Source organism: Pinus tabuliformis, chromosome 1_2 (genome assembly GCF_031772625.1).
Source record: "Pinus tabuliformis cultivar Carrire ecotype Pingquan chromosome 1_2, CPIR1, whole genome shotgun sequence".
In the NCBI taxonomy this organism is placed as follows: domain Eukaryota; kingdom Viridiplantae; phylum Streptophyta; class Pinopsida; order Pinales; family Pinaceae; genus Pinus; species Pinus tabuliformis.
This window is the reverse complement of record NC_142298.1, coordinates 882,363,905-882,391,779: the sequence shown is the minus strand read 5'-3', so window position 1 is coordinate 882,391,779 and position 27,875 is coordinate 882,363,905. Positions and strand designations below refer to the sequence as shown.

The 27,875-nt window shown below is 37.0% G+C and overlaps 1 pseudogene; it reads right to left on the bottom strand.

Moving 5' to 3' along the window:
* Nucleotides 1-230: 230 nt before the first annotated feature.
* Nucleotides 231-27,550, bottom strand: LOC149208778 (iron-sulfur cluster assembly SufBD family protein ABCI8, chloroplastic pseudogene; annotated as a pseudogene).
* Between the last annotated feature and the right edge of the window lie 325 nt (nucleotides 27,551-27,875).

Sequence of the window (27,875 nt, the reverse complement as noted above, 5' to 3'; positions counted from 1 at the left end):
TAACCTCCTGATGGCGAGGCACTGATTTTTACCAACTGAGCTAACCCTTGGGGCTCTTACTACAACATAGATAAATTCAAGAGTACATACATATTTCCTTATTTAAGACAAACTTTGAACACATTCTGAAATTTCACAGAAATATAATGATATGATTTACCTGTAGGACACGAGAAAGCTATCTACACCTAGCGTTTGTCATTGGACAATAGTGTTATTGAGACACCATCTCATTGCATTAGATTCATGTAGATATATAATGTTATAGATATATCTTGCAACACATATTGAAGACTACCTTCAAGCTTCAAATTCATCAATTGATTTACTTTAGTAGCAAATTTTAATGGGATTTCACTAAATACAACCCGACAAAAGCCATTTATGATAGTTGTCATTGCCTTCTCTGGATCTATGCCCCTCTAGAAATAAAATAACTGATATTCGCCAATTTTTGAGGTACTTGCTTCATGTTCAACATGGGCTATTGGGTTCTTCATGTGGAAAATGTTACAAATATTACATGTATAATGGAAACAAGCATGCAATTCAACGTTGCTCTTGAAGCCTTTTGGGTGAATTATAAAACACCATGTACTTAGAACATGATATATCTTTGGTTAAGAAAAAGGTATATTTTCTCCCCAGTAATTGCTTTATTTTGTATTTATCCTTACACGATTGTATTTTCTTATGAACCGAAATAAAGGAAATTACAGCTAAAGTTGGATGAAAGCACTTGGTAACAATTTAGATAAATCTGGCACTGGAAACTCACTGTTTACTATCCTTGTGTGCAAAAGATGTGGATTGGTCAATAGCTATTCATTTGACAAAGCAGCACCAGGCCATAAAAGGGAAAGACAATGTCCGACGTAGACAAGGCAGTGAGAGACCAGGCATACCAATACTATTTCATGATAAAATCAGATTATGTATTGCAAAATCGTCAGGATCCCCTGATCTTGAGGATTCACTTTTATCTAGTTTATCTCTTACTATTATATATAAGGTGGAAAGGCAAATGAAGTTCAGTTTAGAATCATGTAATGCATAATCATTCTTTTTGAGACATATCCTACTATTATCTCAGCGATGTTGTAATCTCGTTACTCATATTAATGAAAGACTCTATTTGATCTTCACTTATATTTTGAGTATTCCTTAACAGAGACTTCTGGCAACTCTAGGCCTGGTCAAGAGAAGTTATACTGCTTTCTTCTGTTATAATCTTTCCATTGAATATTTATTGATTGTTAATATTCAGTTAATATTTTTTCGATTATCATGAGGATTGACTATTTCAATTCGTATTTCTGTTCATTTCGATTCATACTTAGTCGTGTGATGTATTTGAATAATGCTTTGATTTGATTGGTTATATTAGTTTCATAGTAGATTTTTGTTCCTTCTGAGTTATGATAACATAGATCTTAGAGATAGTGTCAATTAATTTCCATAGTCTGCTAACAGAAAATAGTTGTTGTTTAGAAGTCATTTATCGTATTCCTTGGTTGTCGTTTAATTAAGAATTGTTGTTCAATTGAGAATTTCCATTTAATCAAGATTTCTGTTCAATTAGGATTTTCCGTTCAATTCTAATTTGTGATAGATTAACATTGTTTCTCAGTTGTTATAGTTCTCTTTCTTGATCGAGTGAGTTAGCTTTAATTTTATTTCAAGATTGTCAAGCATGATTCTTTACATTTACATTCAGATTCATTTAATTTTGGAATAAGTAGACGAAATTGCAGTGTGTTAAGAGTTCTTTCAGAGTTATTTTTCCCTTACTTATTTCTTTAAGAGTTGTGTTACTTAAGTTGAAAAGATATTTATTAGTGATTGCAACGATTTACCTATAGCTAACCTTTGAATTCACTGCATAGATTGTATTGACACTCTTGAGATAAAAAGACTTACCTTGGGTTGACAATTAATGTAGGAATTAAGATTGCCTATAAAAATACAACTGTGTGCACCAACATTTCGGCATCGTTGTTGGGGAGAGTGTTTCAGGTGATTTCCTTTTATCTTGCTGTGAAAGAATTGGGTTTTAAAAACAAAAGGTAAGAACCTGCGTACCTAGCAAGTAAAGTGATTTCTTACCAGCCCGTGTTTCAGCAAAGGCTTAGAGGTTAAATAGGAATTGGTTTTTATGAATGACTAGGAATAGAAAGATAGAAAAAGAGCAGAACCCCCCACCTAAATCCGCAAAACCCAAAGGATTAGTGAACCTTGGAAGAACAACCTTTATAGACGAAATCGTAAGAAAAGAAGAGCCTCAAGTGTTAGTAGGATTCCAGGCAATACCTAGAAAATGTTCTATTGATATCCCTCAAGTAGCAGGCTCACCATCTATAGCTTACACTGAGATTCAAGGCCAAGTTGGAGGATTAGAACATAATCTTCAAGATACAATAAGTTTACATTTTGATCCTCTACAAAAGGGAAAATATTGTAACTTAAGAGAATTAGAAGGAGAAACCAATGGGACTGCTAAGATAGAATCATAGCTGCCTAAACAAGGATCTTCTATGATCCCAGATCTATGTAGTGTTGCAAAGCTAGCTTGAGTTGCTAATCCTCTACTTACTCAAAAAGCACCCCCTGAAATCCCTGAATGTTATTGGCACATCTTTTACCAAATGGAAGATCACCCACCTCAAGGTCAAACCTCGACATTAGAGTACCCCATAGTCGAACAAGTGTCCAATACCCCCAAGAAGGATATTCCTCTACAAAGCATCCCAACTTTCCATGGGATAATCACAAAGGATCTTGATGCTTTCCTGTTTGAGTTTGATGTCCTCTGTAGAGGGTATGACTACACCACTGATCCCCAAAAGCTAAAATTTTTCCCTTCCACTTTGAAAGGAGTAGCCTTAAGATGGTTTATGGGTCTAGGTGGGTGAACTATTAATTCTTGGGACGAGATGAAAATCTCCTTCCTCGAAAGATACCAGGACTTTCGTAAGACTAGGGAACTGAAAGATGAAATTTTTAAGATGACTGCAAAAGATAATGAAACACTAGAAGAATATGTAGAATGATTTAATTATAACTTGCAGAGGTCTCCACACACTGCCTTACCAAAAGAATTCCTAAGAGCTATCTTAATTAAAGGAATGAAGGAGGAATGGGAAGAAACTCTAAACTTAATGGGAAAAGGAGATATTTCTCACGAAGATTATGATGAGATCATTCACTTGTGTATCAGGTGTACACGAGGAAGCACATTGTTGGCATTTTGGCTCAGGTATGGCGCTATGATACAGGTGTTGTCCTTGATGGCAACTCTCTTTGATGACAGATCTCCGTTCAGTCTACAGAATGAAGAGAAATCTCATATACGCAGGTTAATTAAGTCCAAGTTGCGTATACACGCTGGTGATATGCATACTAAGTCGCGTATACGCAGGAGAGCTATATAATAAGGCGCGTATACACGCAGATGCATGAACAGAAAAGTGCGTATATGTCGGGAAGTTTCCTTTTGGTCCATGGTAGTTAGTCCTCGGTACTTGTGCCCATGTCTTTGGACCAAAGTACCTCGACAGTCGTGTAGATCTCTAGTTTCGCAGTTGATGGTTTTGGATTTCTATGGTTTTGGCTCTTGGTATTGAGCAAGGCCTAAGGCTATATAAGGAGAAGAAGATCATTAGGCAATATCATCTTTCGAAAAGGCTTGAATATCTGAAAAGGAAAGAGATCTGATATGCAGGTTCTGGGTTGCTTGATCTAAGCCAAGGAGAGATCACATCGGTTGATGGAAGACTAGATCTAAGGATAGATCGGGATCTAATGGTTTGAAATGCACTATCATGATATGGTTGATTATGCGTATTTCTAGATCTGCATACTGTCGCAATGTTATGTTCTGGGTCTAACTGATGTCTGGTACAGCTGCAAATTGAGAAAGTTTATTTTTAGATCTGTACGTAGGTTGGCTTCGGTAAAAGCGCGTGTATATGCGGGTTTTGCTCATTGAAGTAGCGTATATCTTTTGAAGCTTGATTTTGGGTTTACAGTTGGGTCTGACTGTTATTGCAGAGTTCTGTAGTATGTTCTGTGTTCTGGTAACTGGTGATTGACAGGGTTCAGTGGTTCAGTGATTCAAAGTTTGGTTGTTTTATGCTTCAATGATCTGTTGTGAAAGGTGAATGAATTGTGGCCTTCAGATTGTAATGTTGTGCTTCAGGAATATCCAGTCTGAAAATGTATGAAAGGTGGTACCTGAAGGAAAGAAGATTGTAGGTCAGCACCTACGTACTAGTATCTTGGCTAGTACAAGAGCAAAGGGGGTTGGAGCTCCCTTCCAAGGAAGTTTGGAGAACGAGAGAAGGTTGTAGCCTTCTGCAGGTTGTAGCCTGCGTACTGGTATAAGGCTGCACCAGTACAAAAGATTGTAAACTGAAGTTTCATATTAAAGAAAGATAGAGACAACTTGCAGCAGGTGGTTTTCACCCACATTGGGTTTCCACCTTATATCTTGGTGTTCATGTGTGTGGCTTTTGATCTGTTCTGTTATACTGCACCTGTTTACTGTTAATGTGGTAAATAATGTCCTGATGAACTTAACTGAAGAATAAGCTAACTAAATTATGAGTTTTCTTCTTATACGCTGTTTTATTTAGTCACAGTAGCGTGTACACGCTGGTTCACTTAACTGAAGTAGCGTATATGTTTCTAAGCATTGAAAAAGTTTGATTGATCTGATAATACTGATTCACCCCCCCTCTCAGTATTATTTCCAACAATTGGTATCGGAGCAGGTCCTTCAGAGAAGCTTGATCGCTTGAAGGTAGATCATTCATCATGAGCAACTACGAGAAAGAAGCATCAATCAGGCCACCGATTTTTGATGGGACAAATTTCAATTATTGGAAGGTAAGAGTTACTGCATATCTTCAATCTCTTGGTACAGAAGTTTGGAACATTGTAGAAACAGGCTATGCTTTTCCTTCAGCTACTCCTACAGATCCAGCTGAGAAAAAGCAGTATGAAACAAATGCAAAAGCAGTCAGTACTCTATTAGGAAGTATATCCCAAACAGAATTCATGAAGGTCATGCACTTCAAATCAACAAAAGAGATATGGGACAAAATGATCACTAGCTATGAAGGAGATGAACAGGTAAAGCAAGCTAAACTTCAAACTCTCAGGATTCAATATGAGACTCTCAAGATGTATAATGATGAAAGTGTGGCTAATTATTTTCTTCGGGTAGATGAGATTGTTAATTGTATGAAAAATTTGGGTGAAGAAATAAAAGAGACTATAGTAGTTCAAAAGATTCTAAGATCATTATCCCCCAAGTTTGAATCTAAATTATCTGCAATAGAAGAAAAAGAAAATCTCCGTGTTCTCACTATGTCTCAGCTACATGGAATTCTAACTGCTTATGAAATGAGAAAGGGAGGTCCATCAGACAGAAGGGAAGCTGCTTTTAAGGCATCAGGAAAAGAAGATTACTATGAAGCAAGCCATGTTCCAGAAGAAGAGGAAGAAGAATCAAATTTTGTCAGAAATCTTCAAAGGGGTTCTGGAAGGTTCAGAGGTAAGCTACCTTTCAAATGCTTTGCTTGTGGAAGAGTAGGTCATTATGCTGCAAAATGTCCTTATAAGGATAAAGGAAAAGAACCTGCTAGATGGAACAAGAAACAAAGTGCAAATAAGAAAAGCTACTACACCCATGAAGATAGTGATGGCTTATCAAACAGTGATGAAGATGAACAAGGTAATAAATATAAGCTGTTAATGGCATTTGAAGATGATGATTATGAGGATGCTGTAGATGTGGATAATCTCTATAATGAAATTACTAGACTCAAGAGATGCATAGAAGAAAAGAATGTGATCATTGATACTTTGCAATTTCAAATTGATGAAAAGGAAAAACATCTTGAAAAACTAGAAGGTGAAATTGTTGGTCTCAGAAAAGAAATTGAGAAAACAAAAGCTATTAATCTTAAGTTTGTCAAAGGATCTGAAACTTTGGATGAGATTATCAATGTGCAGCGGTCTCCTCTAAACAAGACAGGTTTGGGCTATAATGGAGAAACCTCTCAAGCATCCACCTCAAAAAGTTATCTTGATGCAGCAAGAAGAAATGAGCAGAAGAACAATGAAGATAATCAGGTAAAGCAGGGACGAATTACAAACAGAAACTATCAGGGACAATCCTTCTTAAGGGTGAACAAAAGCTACAACCAACCACAGGTAAAATCTTCTCAGTTTGGCTCAAGAATAGATGAAAATAGAAATCAGTTGGCTGGTAGATTCAATAACCGCAGAAGCTTCTTCAATGGACAATGCTTTTCTTGCCATAACTTTGGTCACAAAGCAGCTCAATGTGTTGCATATAAAACAATCATGACTAGGGAAGCTCAAAAACAAAGAAGTATGACAGGGATTACAAAAAGAACCTATAACAACTTTTCGGTTCTTGAAAATGAAGTTGAATGTTCTATTTGCAATAATTTTGGTCATAAAGACTCTGAATGCAGGAGCAGGTTTCAGGAGAAAAAGGAACAAGCCACGAGCACCAAAACATGGAGAATAAAGGAACCTCAAACAGAAAGATGTGGGATAGAATTTTATGCAGAAGGACAGGAAAATCTATGGTACATTGACAGTGGATGTTCGAAACATATGACAGGTGATAAAGAAAAACTTGAATCTTATTCTACTTTAGAAAAGGGAAAGAAAGTTTCTTTTGGAAATGATACTCCTGCAACTATAAAAGGAAAAGGTATTGCTCCTTTGAAAGAAAAGGTCAAGGTTGGAAATGTTTTATATGTTGATGGATTGAAGCATAATCTACTAAGTGTCAGCCAGATGTGTGATCAAAAAACCGAGGTTATTTTTAGATCGAATGGATGTCTTGTTCGTGATCTTGATACAGGTAAAACAGTTCTCAAAGGCAAAAGAACTCCAAATAATCTATACATATTTGAAGAAGGACAACAACAATGCTATCTTAGCAAGGATGAAGAGCACTGGTTATGGCATCGAAGGTTGGGACATCTAAGCTTCTCACAAATAAGGAAAGCATGCAAATATCAGGCAGTTTGTGATCTTCCAGATATCAAAATTCCAGACAACACCATATGCAAATCTTGTCAGTTTGGAAAGCAAACCAGAACTAACTTTCCAGAGAAGGAAGGATCAGCTAGCTTGCCTCTTGAGCTAGTCCATACAGATGTATGTGGTCCATTTAGGAAAAGGACACCTCGAGGAGAAGAATATCTGATATTATTCATTAATGATTTCTCAAGGTTTGTTTGGTTAGGGCTTATGAAGCACAAAGATGAAGCATTCGAAAAATTCAAATCCTTCAAAGCACTGGTTGAAAATGAATCAGGACACAAAATTAAGTGCCTCAGATCTGACAGAGGTGGGGAGTTCACCTCAAATGAATTTTTCGATTTCTGTGACGAACATGGGATAAGAAGAGAATTCTCTACAGCTAGAACTCCTCGGCAAAATGGGGTTGTGGAAAGAATGAACAGAACTATCCAACAAATGGCTCGTGCTATGCTCGATGAATCAGGTACTCCTGCAACCTTCTGGGGTGAAGTTGCACATGCTGCTGTTATTATTCTTAACAAAACAAATGTCCGAGTAAACAACACTCAAACACCTCATGAGCTTTGGAGTGGTAAAACTCCTTCCGTGAAGCACTTCAAAATCTTTGGGAGCAAATGTTATATTAAGAATACTGATGAGCAACTTGGCAAACTTGAACCAAGAGCAGATGAGGGCATTCTTCTTGGTTATTCTCCACATAGCAAAGCATACAAGTGCTACAATAAAAGACTTGGCAGAATTGTTGACAGTATTGATATAGTGGTTGATGAGAAGGGATATATTCCTAGGCAAGTTCATCGTGAAGACATTGAAGAAGATGAAGGTTACTCTTAAAGGCGAAATGATGAAGAAGAAGAACCTCAAGAAGAAGAAGAATCTCAAGAAGAACCAGAGGAGCAGACAAGAATAGAAGAGAAAACTCCATCCAGATATGTTCAAAAGAATCATCCAGAAACTCAGATTGTGGGGCAGAAAGAAGCAGGAGTACAAACAAGAAGGACACTTGCAGAAGCTTCAAGCTACTTGGAATTACTCTCCTCCACTGAACCACAAAATGTGAAAGAGGCATGCAAAGATGAATGTTGGGTCAAAGCAATGGATGAAGAACTTGAGCAAATCGAAAAGAACAACACTTGGGAATTAGTTCCTAGACCAAAAGATAAGAATGTAATAGGAACAAAATGGGTCTTCAAGAATAAATTAAATGAAAATGGAGAAGTAATTAGAAACAAGGCCAGACTTGTTTGTAAAGGGTATGCACAGCAAGAAGGAATAGATTTTGAAGAGACCTTTGCTCCTGTGGCAAGACTTGAGGCCATCCGAATGTTCCTTGCTCTCTCAAGCTTTCAAAACTTCAAGGTATTTCAAATGGACGTGAAATCAGCCTTCCTGAATGGAGACTTAGAAGAAGAAGTATATATTCAGCAGCCAGATGGCTTCATTCTTGGGAATGATCCAAACCTTGTATGCAGATTGAAAAAGGCACTCTATGGACTCAAACAAGCTCCAAGGGCTTGGTACTATCGGTTGGACAAATATCTTCACCAACAAGGCTTTTCAAAAGGATCAGCAGATAGCAATCTCTATATAAAAGTTGAAAATAACAAATTGCTAATTCTTGTTGTTTATGTAGATGATATTATTTTTGGCAGCAATGAAGAGACTATGAGTCAAAACTTTGCCTTGGTTATGCAGAAAGAATTCGAAATGTCACTTCTTGGAGAATTGACATATTTTCTTGGATTGCAAATCCAACAAAATGAAGGAGGTATCTTCTTGTCTCAAACCAAATACCTCAAGCAGATCTTGAAGAAGTATGGCATGGAAGAGTCAAAGCCAGTATGTACACCCATGGTTACAGGATGCAGCCTCAGTGCAAATGATGAATCAGCAGCAGTTCACCAACCCACTTATAGATCCATGATTGGGAGTTTGCTTTATTTGACAGGTACTCGACCAGATATTACACATGCAGTAGGAATGGTTGGAAGATTTCAAGCCAACCCAAAGGAAACTCATCTTCAGGCAGTCAAAAGAATCTTCAAATATCTTCAAGGGACCCAAAACTATGGCTTATGGTATCCTAGAAATACAGATCTCACTCTTCATGCTTACACAGATGCAGATTGGGCTGGAAGTGTGGATGATAGGAAAAGCACAAGTGGTGGTGCTTTCTTCATGGGTTCCAGATTAGTATCTTGGTTCAGCAAGAAACAGAGTTCGATTGCCTTATCTACAGCTGAAGCAGAATATGTGGCTGCAGCATCTTGTTGCACACAACTTCTTTGGATGATGCAGACCTTGCAGGACTTTCAAATCACTTGCACTCCACCCATCTCTATCTTATGTGATAATACAAGTGCAATCAGCATTTCAAAGAATCCAGTCATGCACTCAAAGACCAAGCACATACCAATCAAGTACCATTTTCTTCGGGAACAAGTGCTTGAGCAGAAGGTCAAGTTGGAGTATGTTCCTTCTAAGGAACAAGTTGCTGATATTCTCACAAAACCACTGCCCAGGGAAACTTTTGAATATCTCAGACAAAAGCTGGGAGTAGTTGATGCTTCATCCTGCTGTTGAAGTTTGTTTATTCTACAGAAGAGTTGGTATACGCAGGTTACGGAAGGGCTATCCACGTATATACGTAGGTTACGGAAAAGGAAGTCGCGTGTATGTTGGACGCTTGTTGCAGAAAGTATATCCACGTACATACGCAGTTTCATGCAGGAGAAAACGCGTATATGAAGTTCTGAACAGCAAGGGCAATCTCTGGAGTTCTGAATAGCAATGGGTATGTTAGAATTCTTCAGGCACAGTTTCAGGGGGTGCAGCAGGCACAGGTTCAGGGGGAGCAGCTTAAAAGTCTCATAAAGCATTGTTGGCATTCAGATGTTTTGGTTGTTCGGTTCAGGAGAAGGAGCTCAGAAAGAAATCCTGGTTGCTGATCTAAAAATATGTTTCTTAGATGCTGCTGGTGACTTTCATAAGTCTTGGTCTAGATCTGTTTTCCCTATGTCATATCTCTTTTATGATGTCAAGGTCATGTAACGGCCTATGTTGGTTTCCCCACTATGCCTGGGATGAATGATGTAATATAATTGATTGTCTCTGATGTGTCCCCTCTTGGTAGGGAGTATGGATGTATGTATTGAGTCTTTTGGTGATAGGAAGGTCCCTTATGGTGTATAAGTCTTGGTTCTTGTTGAAGAACATCTTTTGTAGATCTTGCCTACAGTCAGGGGGAGCATGTTTCAGCACAGCCAAGCAGAGGTATCAGCATGTTCTCAGGGGGAGCACAGCCCTTTGCCCTTGATGACAAAGGGGGAGAATGATTCTAAGGATCTGAAGGTTGCCATCAAGTCCAAAGGGGGAGATTGTTGGCATTTTGGCTTAGGTATGGCGCTATGATACAGGTGTTGTCCTTGATGGCAACTCTCTTTGATGACAGATCTCCGTTCAGTCTACAGAATGAAGAGAAATCTCATATACGCAGGTTAATTAAGTCCAAGTTGCGTATACACGCTGGTGATATGCATACTAAGTCGCGTATACGCAGGAGAGCTATATAATAAGGCGCGTATACACGCAGATGCATGAACAGAAAAGTGCGTATATGTCGGGAAGTTTCCTTTTGGTCCGTGGTAGTTAGTCCTCGGTACTTGTGCCCATGTCTTTGGACCAAAGTACCTCGACAGTCGTGTAGATCTCTAGTTTCGCAGTTGATGGTTTTGGATTTCTATGGTTTTGGCTCTTGGTATTGAGCAAGGCCTAAGGCTATATAAGGAGAAGAAGATCATTAGGCAATATCATCTTTCGAAAAGGCTTGAATATCTGAAAAGGAAAGAGATCTGATATGCAGGTTCTGGGTTGCTTGATCTAAGCCAAGGAGAGATCACATCGGTTGATGGAAGACTAGATCTAAGGATAGATCGGGATCTAATGGTTTGAAATGCACTATCATGATATGGTTGATTATGCGTATTTCTAGATCTGCATACTGTCACAATGTTATGTTCTGGGTCTAACTGATGTCTAGTACAGCTGCAAATTGAGAAAGTTTATTTTTAGATCTGTACGCAGGTTGGCTTCGGTAAAAGCGCGTGTATACGCGGGTTTTGCTCATTGAAGTAGCGTATATCTTTTGAAGCTTGATTTTGGGTTTACAGTTGGGTCTGACTGTTATTGCAGAGTTCTGTAGTCTGTTCTGTGTTCTGGTAACTGGTGATTGACAGGGTTCAGTGGTTCAGTGATTCAAAGTTTGGTTGTTTTATGCTTCAATGATCTGTTGTGAAAGGTAAATGAATTGTGGCCTTCAGATTGTAATGTTGTGCTTCAGGAATATCCAGTCTGAAAATGTATGAAAGGTGGTACCTGAAGGAAAGAAGATTGTAGGTCAGCACCTACGTACTAGTATCTTGGCTAGTACAAGAGCAAAGGGGGTTGGAGCTCCCTTCCAAGGAAGTTTGGAGAACGAGAGAAGGTTGTAGCCTTCTGCAGGTTGTAGCCTGCGTACTGGTATAAGGCTGCACCAGTACAAAAGATTGTAAACTGAAGTTTCATATTAAAGAAAGATAGAGACAACTTGCAGCAGGTGGTTTTCACCCACATTGGGTTTCCACCTTATATCTTGGTGTTCATGTGTGTGGCTTTTGATCTGTTCTGTTATACTACACCTGTTTACTGTTAATGTGGTAAATAATGTCCTGATGAACTTAACTAAAGAATAAGCTAACTAAATTATGAGTTTTCTTCTTATACGCTGTTTTATTTAGTCACAGTAGCGTGTACACGCTGGTTCACTTAACTGAAGTAGCGTATATGTTTCTGAGCATTGAAAAAGTTTGATTGATCTGATAATACTGATTCACCCCCCCTCTCAGTATTATTTCCAACACACATGTACAAGACCAGGAAGTTGAGATCCCATGAGTAGGGGAATCAAACCACATAGTGGAGCCGTAACACGAATGGAAATCAGTAAAATCTTGGAAGATTTTAGGACAGACATCCTGAGCACTCTCACAATGCAGCTGGATGTCTTACAGGCTAAACAAAAACAAGCCTTAGCATAACAAAACTTGGCCATCTTCTATCCACGTTGTTGAAATAAGCATAGCCAATAGGAATGCTCATTATACATGGTGCAAACATGTACTATTTGTACTAAAGAGCACGCCACTGAACAATGTCCATCATTGTTGGGGCTGAAAGTAGTATTTAAGGAAGCAGAAGAAGAAATAGAGTTAGTATATCAAATGAACCAGCGTCGATAGTGGCAGGCTAAACCAACATGTATGACATAAGACACATCCTAGTTCTTTCCTTCTTCATAGTTTAATCAGCAATAGAACCTTGGGAGAGCATGGGAGGGCAAATCACCCTACCCAAGTTGGAAAACCCAACCATTCCCCATGACATCTTAGCCAATGCAATCTTTTCTAGGTAATGGCTGGCCAAATTCTCCTTTTACTCCTATTTGGCAAGGCAATCCCTATCAATCCTAGTGTACAACCTCTACCTCTCAAAATTCGAATTGGTCTACAAATTAGCAGTGACCTCTGGGATATATAACACATCTATGGGGGCAAGTCCTCAGCCTCAACCTACATTTTGAGCACCTTATACATTATAGCAAAATCCCCAACCTCTTCTGTGGCCTCAACTACTAGCTCAACCGAATCCAAATCCTAATAACAGACCAGTACAGTTGGTGTAGGTTATTGAAAGCTCAGATTATGAGGTTGAGCAAAAAGAATGTAATGAAATCAGATTGAGGTCAGGTCATATCACCACCCCTAAGGAGAATACATATACCACCGCCTGCAATTAATACTGAACTAAAACAAGGAGAAGAGACAGATCAACATGGAGATCCTGAAAAGCTTACAGCCACTTCTCCCCCGTTCCCTGAAATGGTAACGATACCGAAATCTATTGGTTATCTAGATTTCAATCTTGTAGGGAAACTGAAAAATATTTGTATTAAAATCCCTCTCCTCTAGGCCATTCAAGACATACCGATCTATGCTAAAACAATTAAAGAGCTATGTGTAAAGAAGCCTGCGAGGAAAGGAAAAACTTCACCAGCCATTCACATTGTGGGGACCTTATCTGATTTACTCTTGGGAGAGGAAACTCCAATAAAGTATGAATATCCTGGAAACCCCATAGTGATAGTTTAGATATATGGCTGCTCTTTTCCCAATACTTTAGTTGATCTGGGTGTAGCCATTAATATTGTAACATCAGAAACCTGTCAAGCACTTGGTATTACAGCCTTAGAACTAACCACCACTTTATTAGAACTTGTTTATCATTCGGTGGTAAGGCAAGAAGGAACCTTACAGGATATCACAGTTCTTTTTTATTCGTGGGAATATCTAGTAGATTTTCTTGTCATAAACTGAAAGAGTAGATTAGACGACACCCTTTGATTCTGGGCCAACCTTGGCATGTGACATTTGATGCTAGGTTGGCTGTTGTGAAGGAAGCATGCTTATTGCAAAAGGGAATGCTATAAAAAATCTTGTGTTATATCCTCCTTCCAAGCCAAGTCTGCCCATTGTAAAAAATATCTAAACAACCACCAGTGTACCTAGAGGAAAGAATCCATTCACCACTCATAGTAGCAGAGGCACTAGAATTCAAAGATCATACTGAAGATGATGTTATTAATAACTTGATGAATCAACCTGCTAATGTGAGCAATGTAAAGTTTCAAATGCTGAAAGAAATATTTGATAATGAATCCATGGAGGATCCTCTGAAGGATACTGATGATCAACATATTCAAGCGATTTTTGTTCATAACAGCAAACTAGTAGAGATCGAACCTGGAAAAATTATAAATATCAATGATGGTCTGGATAGCAATTAGCAACAAAAGATCATACAGGTCCTACAGAAATATAAAGGGGCTTTTGCATGGGATTATCCTGATATGAAAGGAATAGACCCATAACTATGTACACACCACTTCTATACTGAGAAGGATGCTCAACCCATCTAGTAGCCTCAACAGAGATTGAATCCGCATCTCAAGGACATTGTGAAAGAAGAGTTACAGAAGCTATTGGATGTAAAATTTATTTATCCTATCTTAGACAATAAATGGGTCTCTCGATTGGTGGTCGTCCCTAAGAAAAATGGGAAGTGGCATATCTGTGTAGACTATAGGGAGTTGAACAAGGTGACACAGAAAGATCATTTCTCCCTCCCATTCATTGATCAGGTCCTTGATACTTTGGCAGGGAAGCAATTCTTTTCCTTTTTAGATGTTTTTAATGGCTACAATCAGATTCATATCACCCTTGAAGACGAAGAAAAAACAACCTTCACTTGCCCATGGGGTACATTCAGGTACAGAGTATTACCATTTGGCTTTTGTAATGCCCCAGCTACATTCCAGTGAGCTATACTTAGCATTTGTGTTGATTTAATAAATGAAGGACTTGAGGTGTATATGGATGATTTTACTCCATATCAGGATGACTTCGATTAAGCATTACAAACATTATAAAAAGTCTTAGAATGATGCATTGCTACCAGGTTATGTTTAAGCAATGTCAAGTGCCACATGATGATGATCGAGGGCATAATATTGGGACACTACATCTCTGCAGCAGGAATACAGGTAGACCCAACAAAAATTCAAGTAATTCTTTTACTACCTACCCCCTACACTCAGACAGAGGTATGTAGGTTCCTAGGATATGCAGGCTATTATTGTAGGTTTATTAAAAGAATTTCACAAATTGTTGCACCTCTTTATGATTTGACTAGAAATGTTGATTTCAGTTGGTCTGAAAAATGTGACACAACTTTTACAGGTTTAAACAAACTATTATCAACAACACCAGTATTGTGTGGACCAAACTGGGAGTTGCCTTTTCACATATCCATGGACACATGAGATGTAGCTATAGGCACTGTCCTTGACCAGGAGGAGGAAAACAAATGTTATGCTATATATTATATTAGCAAAAATCCCATTTCTGCGGAACTTAATTATATAGTGACAAAAAAAGAAGTTTTAGTTGTTATTTATGTAATAAACAAATTTAGACACTATATAACTAGCTACCCAGTCTTTCTATACAATGATCACTCTATTAGGGCCTAGATTTACCTCAAGCTGAAAAGGTAGGATCCAGGGCCAGTCACTTGATTGTGTTTTAGGAATGTGAGGTTTAGGGATTTAGTAATTTTGAAAATGATATGGGAAAGAGAGAGTAATAGGGTATGGTAGGGTTTAGGGATAGGAAAATAGGACTTTAGAAATAAGTTATTTGGGATGTAGAGGAACAGGGTATTTAATAGGGATGATGGGTTTAAGGTGAGGGAAAGAACAACACGGTGGTGAAGGGGAAAAGGAGTCTTTGGAACCAAAACACCAAAACACAACCCTAAGGAGCAGCTTTAAACAAAGTAATAAGGTTTGCAATTTGACATCACAAACTCTCATAATCCACTTCAATGAGCACCAAACATGTTAATGGCAATTTCATAAACTTCTTGGAGTGAGAAGAACCAAGCGGATTGGAGTTGTTTGAAACAAATGACAAAAATTTGAGTTCTGTCTCTGTGCGCTGCGCCAGTGTATTTTTACAGTATGGAAAACTGCCCAATGCGCTGCGCACTCCATGTACACCGCGACACTCAGCCTATGAACCGCGCGCTGCAACTGTAACACATTTTTGGCCTTCATCCTGATTTCTCCACTCCTCCATGATTTGTCTTGGTTTCACTGATGTCTCTTGGTGTGTAATTGGGTTATTGGAACACAAACATATCTCTTATGATAGGGATTTTGATTTTTTGATTTGGGCACATCGAATTTTGTAATGTTTGAAACATTTGACACTTCACTCTAACTCTGTTTTGCTTCCTTTATGATTTTTTTAGCTGAATGATGAAACTCTTGTCTTTTTGTGCAGGGATAGCTATCATTGGATTCAACAAAGGAGACTAGGGTTGCGCTTGAATAATTTCACAACTGAAGGAGATTTGAGAATTACATATTTATTACAAAGATAAAATGGATGATTTTTCTTCAAAACAGAGTTTTGAAGAAGAATCATGATGAAGCATATTGACGATGGAATTTATATCATGAAAACCTATTTCAAACCTCCCTCATGTGCCTGTTGATATTATTAGACACTTTGCGGCCTGAATTGTTGAAACCCTAGACCTAAGGAGACCTAAAAAAACCCTAAAATGACTCTTTGCTGACCAAGAGAGTAAACAGGACTGATTTTAATAAAATACATGGACCAGGAGGTACAAAAGATGAGGGGAATGAGTGACGAGGCCCTTCCGTAAGATTATGGCATGCCCCTAACGGAATACGTATGAATAAATCGAATGAGACACCTAAAAATGAAATTCAATAAGAGAAATGATCTCTGACAGAGGGATGTAAAGACCGACTCTAACACACTCTTCCATTCGGTATCTAGCTAATAAAACTATCACAAATGGTCGAGTAACACGATGGCTATTTCCTTTGTAGGTGTTAGATATTACTATCAAGGATCGTTTGGGGAAGGAAAACCCGGTTGCTAATTTTATATCACGAATTTTGAAGGTGAATCATACACTCGTGGTAGATGACAAATTTATGGATAAACATCTATTTTCCGTGGTAGTCAAGGCACCATGGTACGCAGATGTGGCAAATTATCTGGCAATCAGGAAGCTACCAAGGCATTTGACAACAAGAGAAAGGAAGATGATCGTTAAGTGCAGCACCTGATTCTCTTGGATAGGTGGATATATTTTTCATACAGGGGCTGACATGTGTATACGTATATGCATCCGCAAGGATGAGATTCATGACATACTAAAAGCTTCCGATGGCAAGCCCTGTGGGGGACATTTTGTAGATCAAAGGATGGGGCATAAGGTATTACAGATGGGCTATTAGTGGCCCACTATTTTCAAGGATGCTAAGAAATATGCCCAGGCTTACGATAGCTATCAAAGGATGGGCAGGCCCGACCAATTTGATGAAATGCCTCTTCAACCTCAGTTATTCATAGAATGCTTTGAAAGGTGGGCTTTAGACTTCACTGGCCCATTACATCTGCCATTCAATCACAGGGCCTACATATTGGTTGCCATGGATTATGTAACAAAATGGGTGGAAACAATAGATTTACCAAGATCCACAGAGGAAGTTGTGCTTAACTTCCCTTTTGGAAAATTTGTGCGATATAGGTTACCACATGAAGTGATCACAGATGGCAGAGGGCAATTCACTGGACATAATATTACTGCCACTATCAAGCATCATCATATTACACACATGATCACTTCCCCATATCATCCGTAGGCGAACGGGCAGGTCGAAAGCACGAATAAGGTCATTGAAGCAATTCTGACCAAGGCAGTCTCAACACACTGACGAGACTAGGCTACTAGACTGCCAGATGCCTTGTGGGCCTATCGTATGACTTGGAGGAATACTACTGGATACTCTCCATACTAGCTCGTGTTTGGCAAAGAACCTACTTTTCAGATCAAATTCGAAATAAAGACTCCAAGGATGGCCCAGGAAGTAGGGTTGGATCTAATAGAAGCCTAGACCAAGCGACTCTAGCAGATTAATGGAATAGATGAGGCTCGACTACTTTGCAATGGACTGCAATTATTCAACAACAAAGGGAAAAATGGCATGACAACCTTATCAAGAAGAAAACATTTCAAAAATGGGTTTGGGCACTGCTTTATGATTCTAGATTGCAAGATTTCTCGGGTAAGTTACAAACAAGATGGCTCGGCCCTTATGAGATTCAAGAAGTGCATAACAATGGTACTCTTACCTTGGTTACTATTGATGGATCTGGCCATTCTTTTAAGGTGAATGGACACCTAGTATGACTCTATCACAAACTGCTCACCAAGGCATTTTTCTGCGAGCATGTACGCGAGGACGCCTCCATGCAAATTTTAGCTGTGGGAAGAGATGACCCAACAACTTTTCTTTCAAAAAATTGAGATCTCGTTAGAAATTGTAAATAATGTATATACTCTTTTCGATTGGTTGTAATTAACAGTAGACATTACCATGTAAATATGAGAGTTTCTATTGCTTGATAAGCGTTGTTAAAATGATTGAACGATTATTGTTTAATTGATTGAACAACACATTTTTGTTCTTTGATATTGCCGTTCAAACGATTGAACGGTTGTTGTTCAATCTGTTGAACAACACATTTTTGTTCTTTGATTTTTCCGTTCAAATGATTGAATGATTGTCGTTCAATTGATTGAACATCACATTTTTGTTTCTGATTTTTCCGTTCAAATGATTGAATGATTATCATTCAATTGATTGAACAACACATTTTTTTTCTTTGATTTTGTCGTCCAAATGATTAAATGATTTCCATTCAGTGGATTGAACATCACATTTTTGGTTTTGATTTTTCCATTCAAACGATTGAATGATTTTCGTTCATTCGATTGAACAACACATCTTCATTTTTTTATTTTTTCGTTCAAATGATTAAATGATTGCCATTCAATCGATTGAACAACACATTTTTGTTTTTTTATTTTATTTTGTCGTTCAAATTATTGAACGATTTCCATTCAATCGTTTGAACAACACATTTTTGTTTTCGATTTTGTCGTTCAAATGATTGAATGATTGTCATTCAATTAATTGAACATCACACTTTTGTTTAAATAATTTTTTGAAAGAAATCACATTGAAGATTTTGGTCCATGTGTTTTGAACCAACAAGTGTGGTTCATCTTTAGGACATGATGAAGAAACAGATCTAGGAAGAAGGTTAAATAGAGAGTGAGGTCAACCTAACAGCTAGAAGATAACAACTATATTTGACTTGGGGGAGGAAAAAGGGAATGTCACATAATATTTATAAATTTTTCTATTAATTTATTAATTGTTTAAAAGTATATATAAATATATTTTTATTATTATCAACTTAATAACGACTATATTTGATGATATTTGTTTCTTTGATTTTTCTATTCAGACAATTGAATGATTGTCGTTTAATCGATTTAAAATCACATTTTTTAATTTTTTTTTTCGTTCAAACGATTGAACGATTGTCATTCAATCGATTAAACAACACATTTTTTTGTTTATTGATTTTGTCGTTCAAGCGATTGAACGATTGTCGTTTAATTGAATGAACAACATTTTTGTTTGCGATTTTTTGCTGTTCAATCAATTGAAAGACACTTCTATTTGCGATTTTTGTTGTTCAAACGATTGAGCAATTGCTGTTAAATCAATTGAACAACTCTTTTTGTATTTTTAATAGAATAAATTGTTAATTTTTCTTAACGACCATGATGCCATATTTTCTTTCTTTTTCCTTCGTATGGTGAATAAACACCATCTAAATGGATTTGTGTTTGATGTAAGAAAAAAAACAGTAATAACAATATCATTATGACTCATGTAGACGTTTGACTATTATATTTGTTCCAAAGCTCATACGGTGTATCTTGATAATGACTAACTAAACATCTCTTCTCTGGACACATCATAAAATGATTCATTATTTTCAAACCATGTTGGCTTATGTTTTTACACTGTCAATTGGATAAATCTCATTAACATGATGATATGGGGGTAAGAGTAAAATTTTATTGGCATCTTCTTACTTCTTACACCATCCCTACCTCTTAAGGAGGAAATGGGCCTCCTTCTCTTTAATAAATAAAAATTCCACTAGAAAAATGGACATAGTGAGATGTGAAAAAGAATCAAACATTGTCTTAAAAACGATAGGGGGTCTCATCACGAACCAACCTACCATGATCATCAGGATCTAACAAGTGACATTCCAATTTGGCTACCAAACCAAGATAATGACCTTATTGATGGTTAAAATTTTCAGAAGGGCAGGGGGTATCATCATGACCTAGCCTGATCACTTTGTTATATCCTAGTGAATGGCACTATGGTCATCTGGTCACCAAGCCAGCATAGAGGTCTCTTTATGAAAAGAGAAAGAAGAACCATCTACATTCTAAAAAGAGGACTCTAGCTCATTTGTGGGGTTCAAGGCTATGATTTCCTGCTGGCAGTAGCGGCTCTGATTATGGTATTGAGGTATCATCTTACACTACCAAATGTTCTCTAAGCTCTTATCACCTATGGATTTGTTTCTAAAGGGAATTTTCCACTTGAACAACACTCTTACAAGTCGATCTGCATGGTAAACTTATATCATATATTCATTGTATTCCAAATTGTCCAATCATTTTACGTATGTCATTAATATATACCGTCGATTATGCCTTTGTCATTAATACCAATTCGAGCAAAAATCTTTTGACATAATGCATTAAAATCTCCTTTTAATTTCTTTTCAGCCATTTCACATCCAATGACATGTCTTGCTTTAATTGCTTTACTGATTAACATGATGTTTTTAGAATTGGTTGTCGGCGTTTATGTCTTGTTAATGCTTTCACTTGCTTTTCACATGTTGAAAGGATGTGGATGCCCTTTTCTAGTCAAAAGGGGGATGGCATGCGTATGCACGGCATGTGTGACAGTTAATAACAATTGTGTGATAATCATTTGAATTAACTTCCAGGAAAGGACGTGGATGCCTTCTTCTAGCCAGAAGGGGGATGACATGCATATGCATGGCATGTGTGACAATTAAGAACAATTGTGTGATAATCATTTGAATTAACTTCCGAGAAAGGACTGAAGGATGATTATGAATGAGTAATAATTAGCAAGTATTACTCATTGGGGTAAGGATGACAACAATTATGGCTGGCATGCAGACTCATGATCCTACATTAAGTATGGTTGACAGGACTAATGCCTTAACTAAATATGATATTAAATCCCAAAATATCATCATTTCTCTGTTAATTGTTATAACATTTTCTGTTCTTTTTCTGAATTGTGGTAGTGTAAAACAATTGCATGCAAGTGAACCAGTTATAGGTACAGTAGCCATTGGAGGAAGAGCTATCAGGAATCAACTTCCAGTATGTATGGTATTAGATCAAGCTCATGAAATTCTCAAATGCGTAGGATGGATGAAAAATCTGAATAGGTTCCAGGATTTTCATGAGGGGCTCACGTTGAAATTTCTGCAAAATTTGAAAAATGGTAGCACCATAGTCAGAGGCAGAAGTATAATAGTTTCCTAAGCAGTCATAGCCGAAGTCACTAGACTTTTGGCTAGAGGAACCAAATGGATAGAAAAACATGTCCTTCTATAGAATGCAATTGAAGTATTACAGGATCTAGGAGAGCAATTGGTGCGAGCAGGAAAAGGGATCCATCGTTCGGTTTTAAGGCACCTGTGGCAAGAATTGGCCGTCATCATGCAAAGATACATTACATGCAATGGTTGACACGTTGTGGTAAGCCCTGCCAACTGAAACTTCTAGCCATTTTAAAAGAGAAAATTTCAGTTAATTTGTCGTTTTACTTGAATTCCCTATTACATGATGTCGCCTGTCAAGTTAGGACAGCCGAGGACCCACACAAAGTAATCATCCATCACCAATTGAATAAATTAATTATTATGAATGGACTGGCCCAATAGTGGTTAACTTGAGATAATGTTATAAATCCTACCTTGGCTCCACCCACAAAAAACACAGTAACAGAGCAGCAAGGGCCAATATCCCCAAGTCTGAGAAAGACACTAAAAATAAAGAATTCCTTCGTGACCCTGAACCCAATAAAACGTAGGCACTCTGTGCGAGTGAGAGACCAGCCAAGAATCCAAACTCAAGCAGATGAGGCTGGACCATCCCGCACACCACCTGCACATCCGCAAAATTCCCCTTTACAAGACTATGAGGAGGAAGTGGCCAGGGTATTGGAAAACATGGGGATATTTGGAGAATGTAAAGAATAATCTGGGAATACTGAAGAATAGAATTTCACCTCCAACCAATCTACCCTTGCTGACAGCCTTGGTCGTCAGCAAAACCTGCCATGCACTGATTCTGTGGAAGAACAGAGGGAACCAATTCCTTCTGTGGAAAAACCCATTAAGCAGAGACACATGAAGGAGATGTCACTAAAGGAGGAAATTGGGCAGTAGACACCAGTCCGGTGGACCCCCCAGCTGAAGAAAACCCTATAAATGAAACCCTGGTAGATGAAAATCAACCAGGTAACACTATTTTTCCCAAGTCCCTTGAGGACGAGGCCTACCTAGAAGAAAATCCAAAGAATGACAATTATTCAGGAGACACTGTTGTAATAGGGTCTCCCGAAAGAGAAATCCATGATAAGGTAGAGTTAGAAGATGAAGCTCCCTTGGGAGATACAGTTCAAGATGGAACCCTCCCTTATGCCGGCACATTACCACCTGTACAAGAACCAAAGGATAATGTAGTTAACCCATCACCAGTTGGAAGTCCAAGGATAAAGAATTCCTACAGGAACAAGCTCAGAAAATTACTTAAGAAGTATAGGAAATAGTAATGAATAATTGGGTTACTAAGGCAATGGTTAAAGGAGGCCATTATAGCGAAGAATTTGAAAGTAGAAAAACAGACCACAGGAACACAGACAGAGCATTGTTCTAGAAGGAACATTGAGACCGAAACTGAGGATCTTTTGGCTTGTCCAAAGGAAGCTCAAAAAGAGTCATGTCTTGTAGAAGATGTTGAAATGAAAACCGAGGACCCCTATGTTTTCTCACGGGAGGCCCAAATGGACCACCCTACCATGGATATTGATGTTCAAATAGATGCTGAAGAGGACATTCCAATTGTTCATTGTATGATTCGAGAGGAAACTAAAGTTGTTGTTCAGACCAATCCCATGGAGACCCAGGAAGCAGAAACCTAAACATAAGAAACACCTACCTATACTCCCTTAATCAGGGAAGCATTTATTAGTAGACTGCAGAATGAATTACTAAAGGCACAATAGGAATTAGAACAGTACAAGGAGGAGGTAGTGCCCTTGAAGATACATCAAGAATTAAATAAAATATTTGCGACACTAACCATAACTGAGGATGAAACCTTTCCTCAGTTCAAGTTTGAACAGAAAAAGGTTGAGAAAGCATAGGAGAAATAACAGAAGGCTAAAGAGCAGTTGGAAACTATCGGCTCTCTCTATTCAGACACCTTGTCACGTAAATCCCCTGCAACAAATTATGCCCTATACCTCCTAGAAAGGTTCCCACTGCTAAAAATCAAGGATGCTAAGGCTCGTAAGCCTATGGAAATCAAAACCACCTCAGATTTTGTCAAATTCCTTAGAGAATAGAACGATCAGGTACAATGCCTCCTTTGTGAGTTGTATATGCACAATTTATTTATGGAAGATGACAGGGATAGTAACCCTGACCCCTTTATAGGGGATATGCAACTCCAGGCATTTCTCTCTTTTGCTACTAATCAACTCAAGTGGGCCAAGGCCCATAATACTTTTAGGAGGTGTGAAGAAGGAATTGACCTATGGGTGAGAGGGGAAGCAACCAAACCCCTGCAACTCTTGAGTAAACACAAGAAATTCATGAAACGAGCTAGTGTTTTAGGCCAACTGGGGCCATTCAGTAAAGATGTTATACAAGCTGGAAAGGAGTATTTCCAAGAGATTAAGGAGGAAGCCTTGTCTACAGCTAGACAAAGGAGGGAAGCCTCCAGAATTACTGTTATAAATCGAGAACCATTTGGATATCGGAACATTAAAGCTGCCTCCTCTTGTTTCTATAAATACAGTGAGATGATTTTGACTATGGGACTTGAATGGATAGGATGCTGGTATAGGACTCCAATCATATGGTATCCTCTAGATAAGTATCGTTGTGATTACACCTTGTAGGATCAGGATGTTACCCAGGATTTTATTATATTAAAGAAGAAAAAATGGCTTTAGACGTTGTAAGGATGAGGTGTATTATGCTTACTCCCTAACTCAGCTACACATCATCTATTTAATTTCATGAGGACATGCAACAAGGTAAGTTGGGGAGTATGTTGGGTCAAGAAAAAGGTATATTTTCTCCTAAGTAATTGATTTATTTTGTATTTATCCTTACATGATTATCTCTGTTTATGAACTGAAATAAAGGAAATTACAGCTAAAGTTGAATGAAAGCACTTGGTAACAATTTAGATGAATCTGGCACTAGAAACTAACTTTTTACTATGCTTATGTGCAGAAGACACAGATTGGTCAATAGCTATTCATTTGACAGAGCAACACCAGGCTTTAAAAGGGAAAGACATCATCCGAAATAGGCAAGGCAATGAGAGACCAAGCAGACCAATACTATTTCATGACAGAATTAGATTACGTATTACGAAACCCTCAAGATCCTCTGTTCTTCAGGATTCAGTTTTATTAATTTTCTCTCTTACTATTTTATATAAGGTGGAAAGGAAAATGAAGTGGAGTTTAGACTTATGTAATGTATAATCATTCTTTTTGAGACATATCCTACTGTTATCTCAATGATGTTGTAATCCAGTTACTCATATTAATGAAACACTGTGTTTGATCTTCACTTATATTCTGAGTATTCCTTAGCAGAGACTTCTGGCGAATCTGAGCTCAGTCAAGAGAATTTATAATGCTTTCTTTTGTTATAATCTTTCCATTTGAATATTTATTTATTGTTAATATTCAGTTAATATTATTTTGCTTATGGTAAGGATTGACGATTTTAATTCATATTGTTGTTCATTTCGATTCATACTTAGTCGTGTGATGTATCTGAATAATGCTTTTATTTGATTGGTTATATTAGTTTCAGAGTAGATTGATGTTCCTTTTGAGTTATGATACCATAGATCTTAGAGATAGTGTCAATTAATTTCCATAGTCTACTGACATATAACAGTTGTTGTTTAGAAGTCATTTATCCTATTTTCTTGGTTGTCGTTCAATTAAGAATTGTCGTTCAATTGAGATTGCTGTTCAATTAGGAATTTCTGTTCAATTCTAATTTTTGATAGATTAACATTGTTGTTCAATTATTACAGTTATCTTTCTTGATCGAGTGAGTTAGTTTTAATTTTGTTTGAAAATTACCAAGCGTGATTCTTTGCATTCACATTCAGATTCATTTAATTTTGTAACAAGTAGACGAAATTGTAGAGTGCGTTAAGAGTTCTTTTAGAGTTATTTTTCCCTTATTTATTTCTTTAAGAATTGTGTGACTTAAGTTGAAAAGATAGTTATTAGTGATTGCAATGATTTACATCTAGCTAACATTTGAATTCCCTGCATAGATTGTGCTGAAACTCTTGAGATAAAAAGAGTTACCTTGGGTTGACAATTAATGTAGGAATTATGATTTCCTATAAAAAGACATCTTAGTGCACCAACAATATATGGTAGTAATAAAAACCTACCCAAGATCCCACTTAAGAATTCAAAATGTTGGAAATAGGATATGTCTTCAAAATATTAACTATTTAATTGCATAATCACACTAAAAGAGACAAATCTTTATTTCATTGAAAAGTGTGAAAAAATGGAGTTGGAATATTATAGTTATGTTAGGGTAGATATAGCTATGTAAAATGTAACTTCTATCTAAAACACGTAAATGTAACTTCTATAGCTACATGAAATGTAACTTCTATATAAAAAAATGGAGTTGGAATATTATAGTTACATCAGGGTAGATATAACTATGTGAAATGTAACTTCTATATAACATTCTAAATATCATTTTTCAATCATTTAAGAGACTAACATTTTTTTATCTTTGGTTAATAACTTAATACTCCACCAAAAATAGCATTGAATTGGTTCTTCACCAACCAAGGGGAAATTTTAAAATAGTGTGAAAATGCTTACTCATTCCCCTGCCATATTTCTAATATTTTATTTGTGTGCGGATTTAAGCTAGTGTAATGTAACTTCTACATATTTGACAATTTAAATGTAAAAAATTACCCAGATTGAAGTTATACAATTAACATATGCACAATAAGATACAATATGCATGAGTTATAAGTAATATGATGTTTACATGTTATATCAAGACAAACTTTTTCTCATCTCATTAACTCTGATCTTATAGTTGGTGATGGATATAGCCTTCAAAATTATGTGCCATCCTTATCATATCTTATATTTAATGATGGATATAGCTTTTAGAAACATCAACCTTGTTTTTTATTTTATGTACGGTCAATTTAAATGGAAGTGTTCATAATTTTATTCAATATTATCTTGTACAATTGGAAATAAAATGATGTGGGGGTGGTGTTTCTAGTGATTTTTAAACTTGTTTTAATTACCTAAATTTAGTATATTTAAAATAAATAGGGGTTTTGTTTCTAGTGATTTTCAAGCTTGTCTAAATTTGGTCTGTTTAAAATAAACAGGGGTGGTGTTTCTATTTATTTTCAATCTTGTTTTAATTACCTAAATTTAGCCTATTTAATGTAAATATTTGCAATGACCATATTATCTTCAAGTCAGTAACTTTGCTTGAGGCATATTTATGACATCCACCATCTCTAAAAATTATGAAATATTTATAGTATCTTGCACTAAATAAACAACGTTGGCATAGAATCTTTTATTGTGTTCTTTACTCTGTGTCACAAATTTATTGATATTTTATGATTTTTTATTTCGATTTCAATGCTAAGACTGGATTCATCATGCTCGTTAGGATTTTTAGTTGTGCACACATCATATTTCTCACTTCTAATTCTATAAAGAAAATGGAGAGTATGCACAATACCATGTAGTGACATGTGGGTGTCGATTTTACTCAATGATATGTTTGAATTTTTAACCCATTCCAATCCTACCACAATGAAATTAGGAGAGACAGGGACACAAGAAGGACCATAAATAAATGAAATTAGAGACTTTAGAATGCAACTAAATTGTACCTGAATGTAACAATAAGTATTTGAAGCTTCCTAATCACTGATTAGCATCGAATCACACTCTGAAAAATTACTTGTATTATGACAACTTGGTTGCACCTACGATAATCCTCTGTAGTAGTTCCTTGACTTGTCTATATATATAATTTTAGAAACAATCCTACTCCTACAATTCTTCCCTATATGGATCATCTTTGTTCCCCTATTGATAGTTATTTTTCAACACAACAGAATAGAACTCTCCAATTGCATCATTGCCTTTAAAAATAATGCTTGAGTATTTCCAGGTGATCATTGAACCAGTCTCTACTCAAGTCCATTAAATCCTTGATTTTTCTCCATCGCACAAACCTCTTTTCATTATAAAATTATAAATACCACATTTTTATTCCTCATCCCTGACATACTAATTATTTATAATGGAATACTTTATCGTTGCTCCCTCAATGAAATAGAGATCCACTATTGTGGCATGGACATGATTGGTGTCATAAAATGGTGTAGTGCAACCTTCAATATATGTCACAAAACTCCTCTCCTCTACAACAATAAGAGTCCCCTCAAACTGCCTGGTCCCCATCTCATTCATCCTGAAATAAGTGGATATTTCCATGGGTGACAAAGTGTGGTTGGGGATTTAATAGCAGGAGCTATCACTAAAAAAAAAATGCAGCATAATATTTATCAGCAAGAGGAAAAACCCCACCAAGCTACTTCCTAGCTAGATAAAGATACTCATGAATTACCTCTTATAACGAAAAAAATATAAGTTCAACCACCTATAAAATCTACCTATGCATGGTAGCAATGAAAACACTATCAAAAACATCTACAACAACAATGGTCAAACTCTTCTTCTAGTTAGGGGCATGCCCAACTTTTGAAAAGTATCAAGCAGGTCAAGGTCCACCTCATCCAGGCTCCTCTTCTTCTTCTAC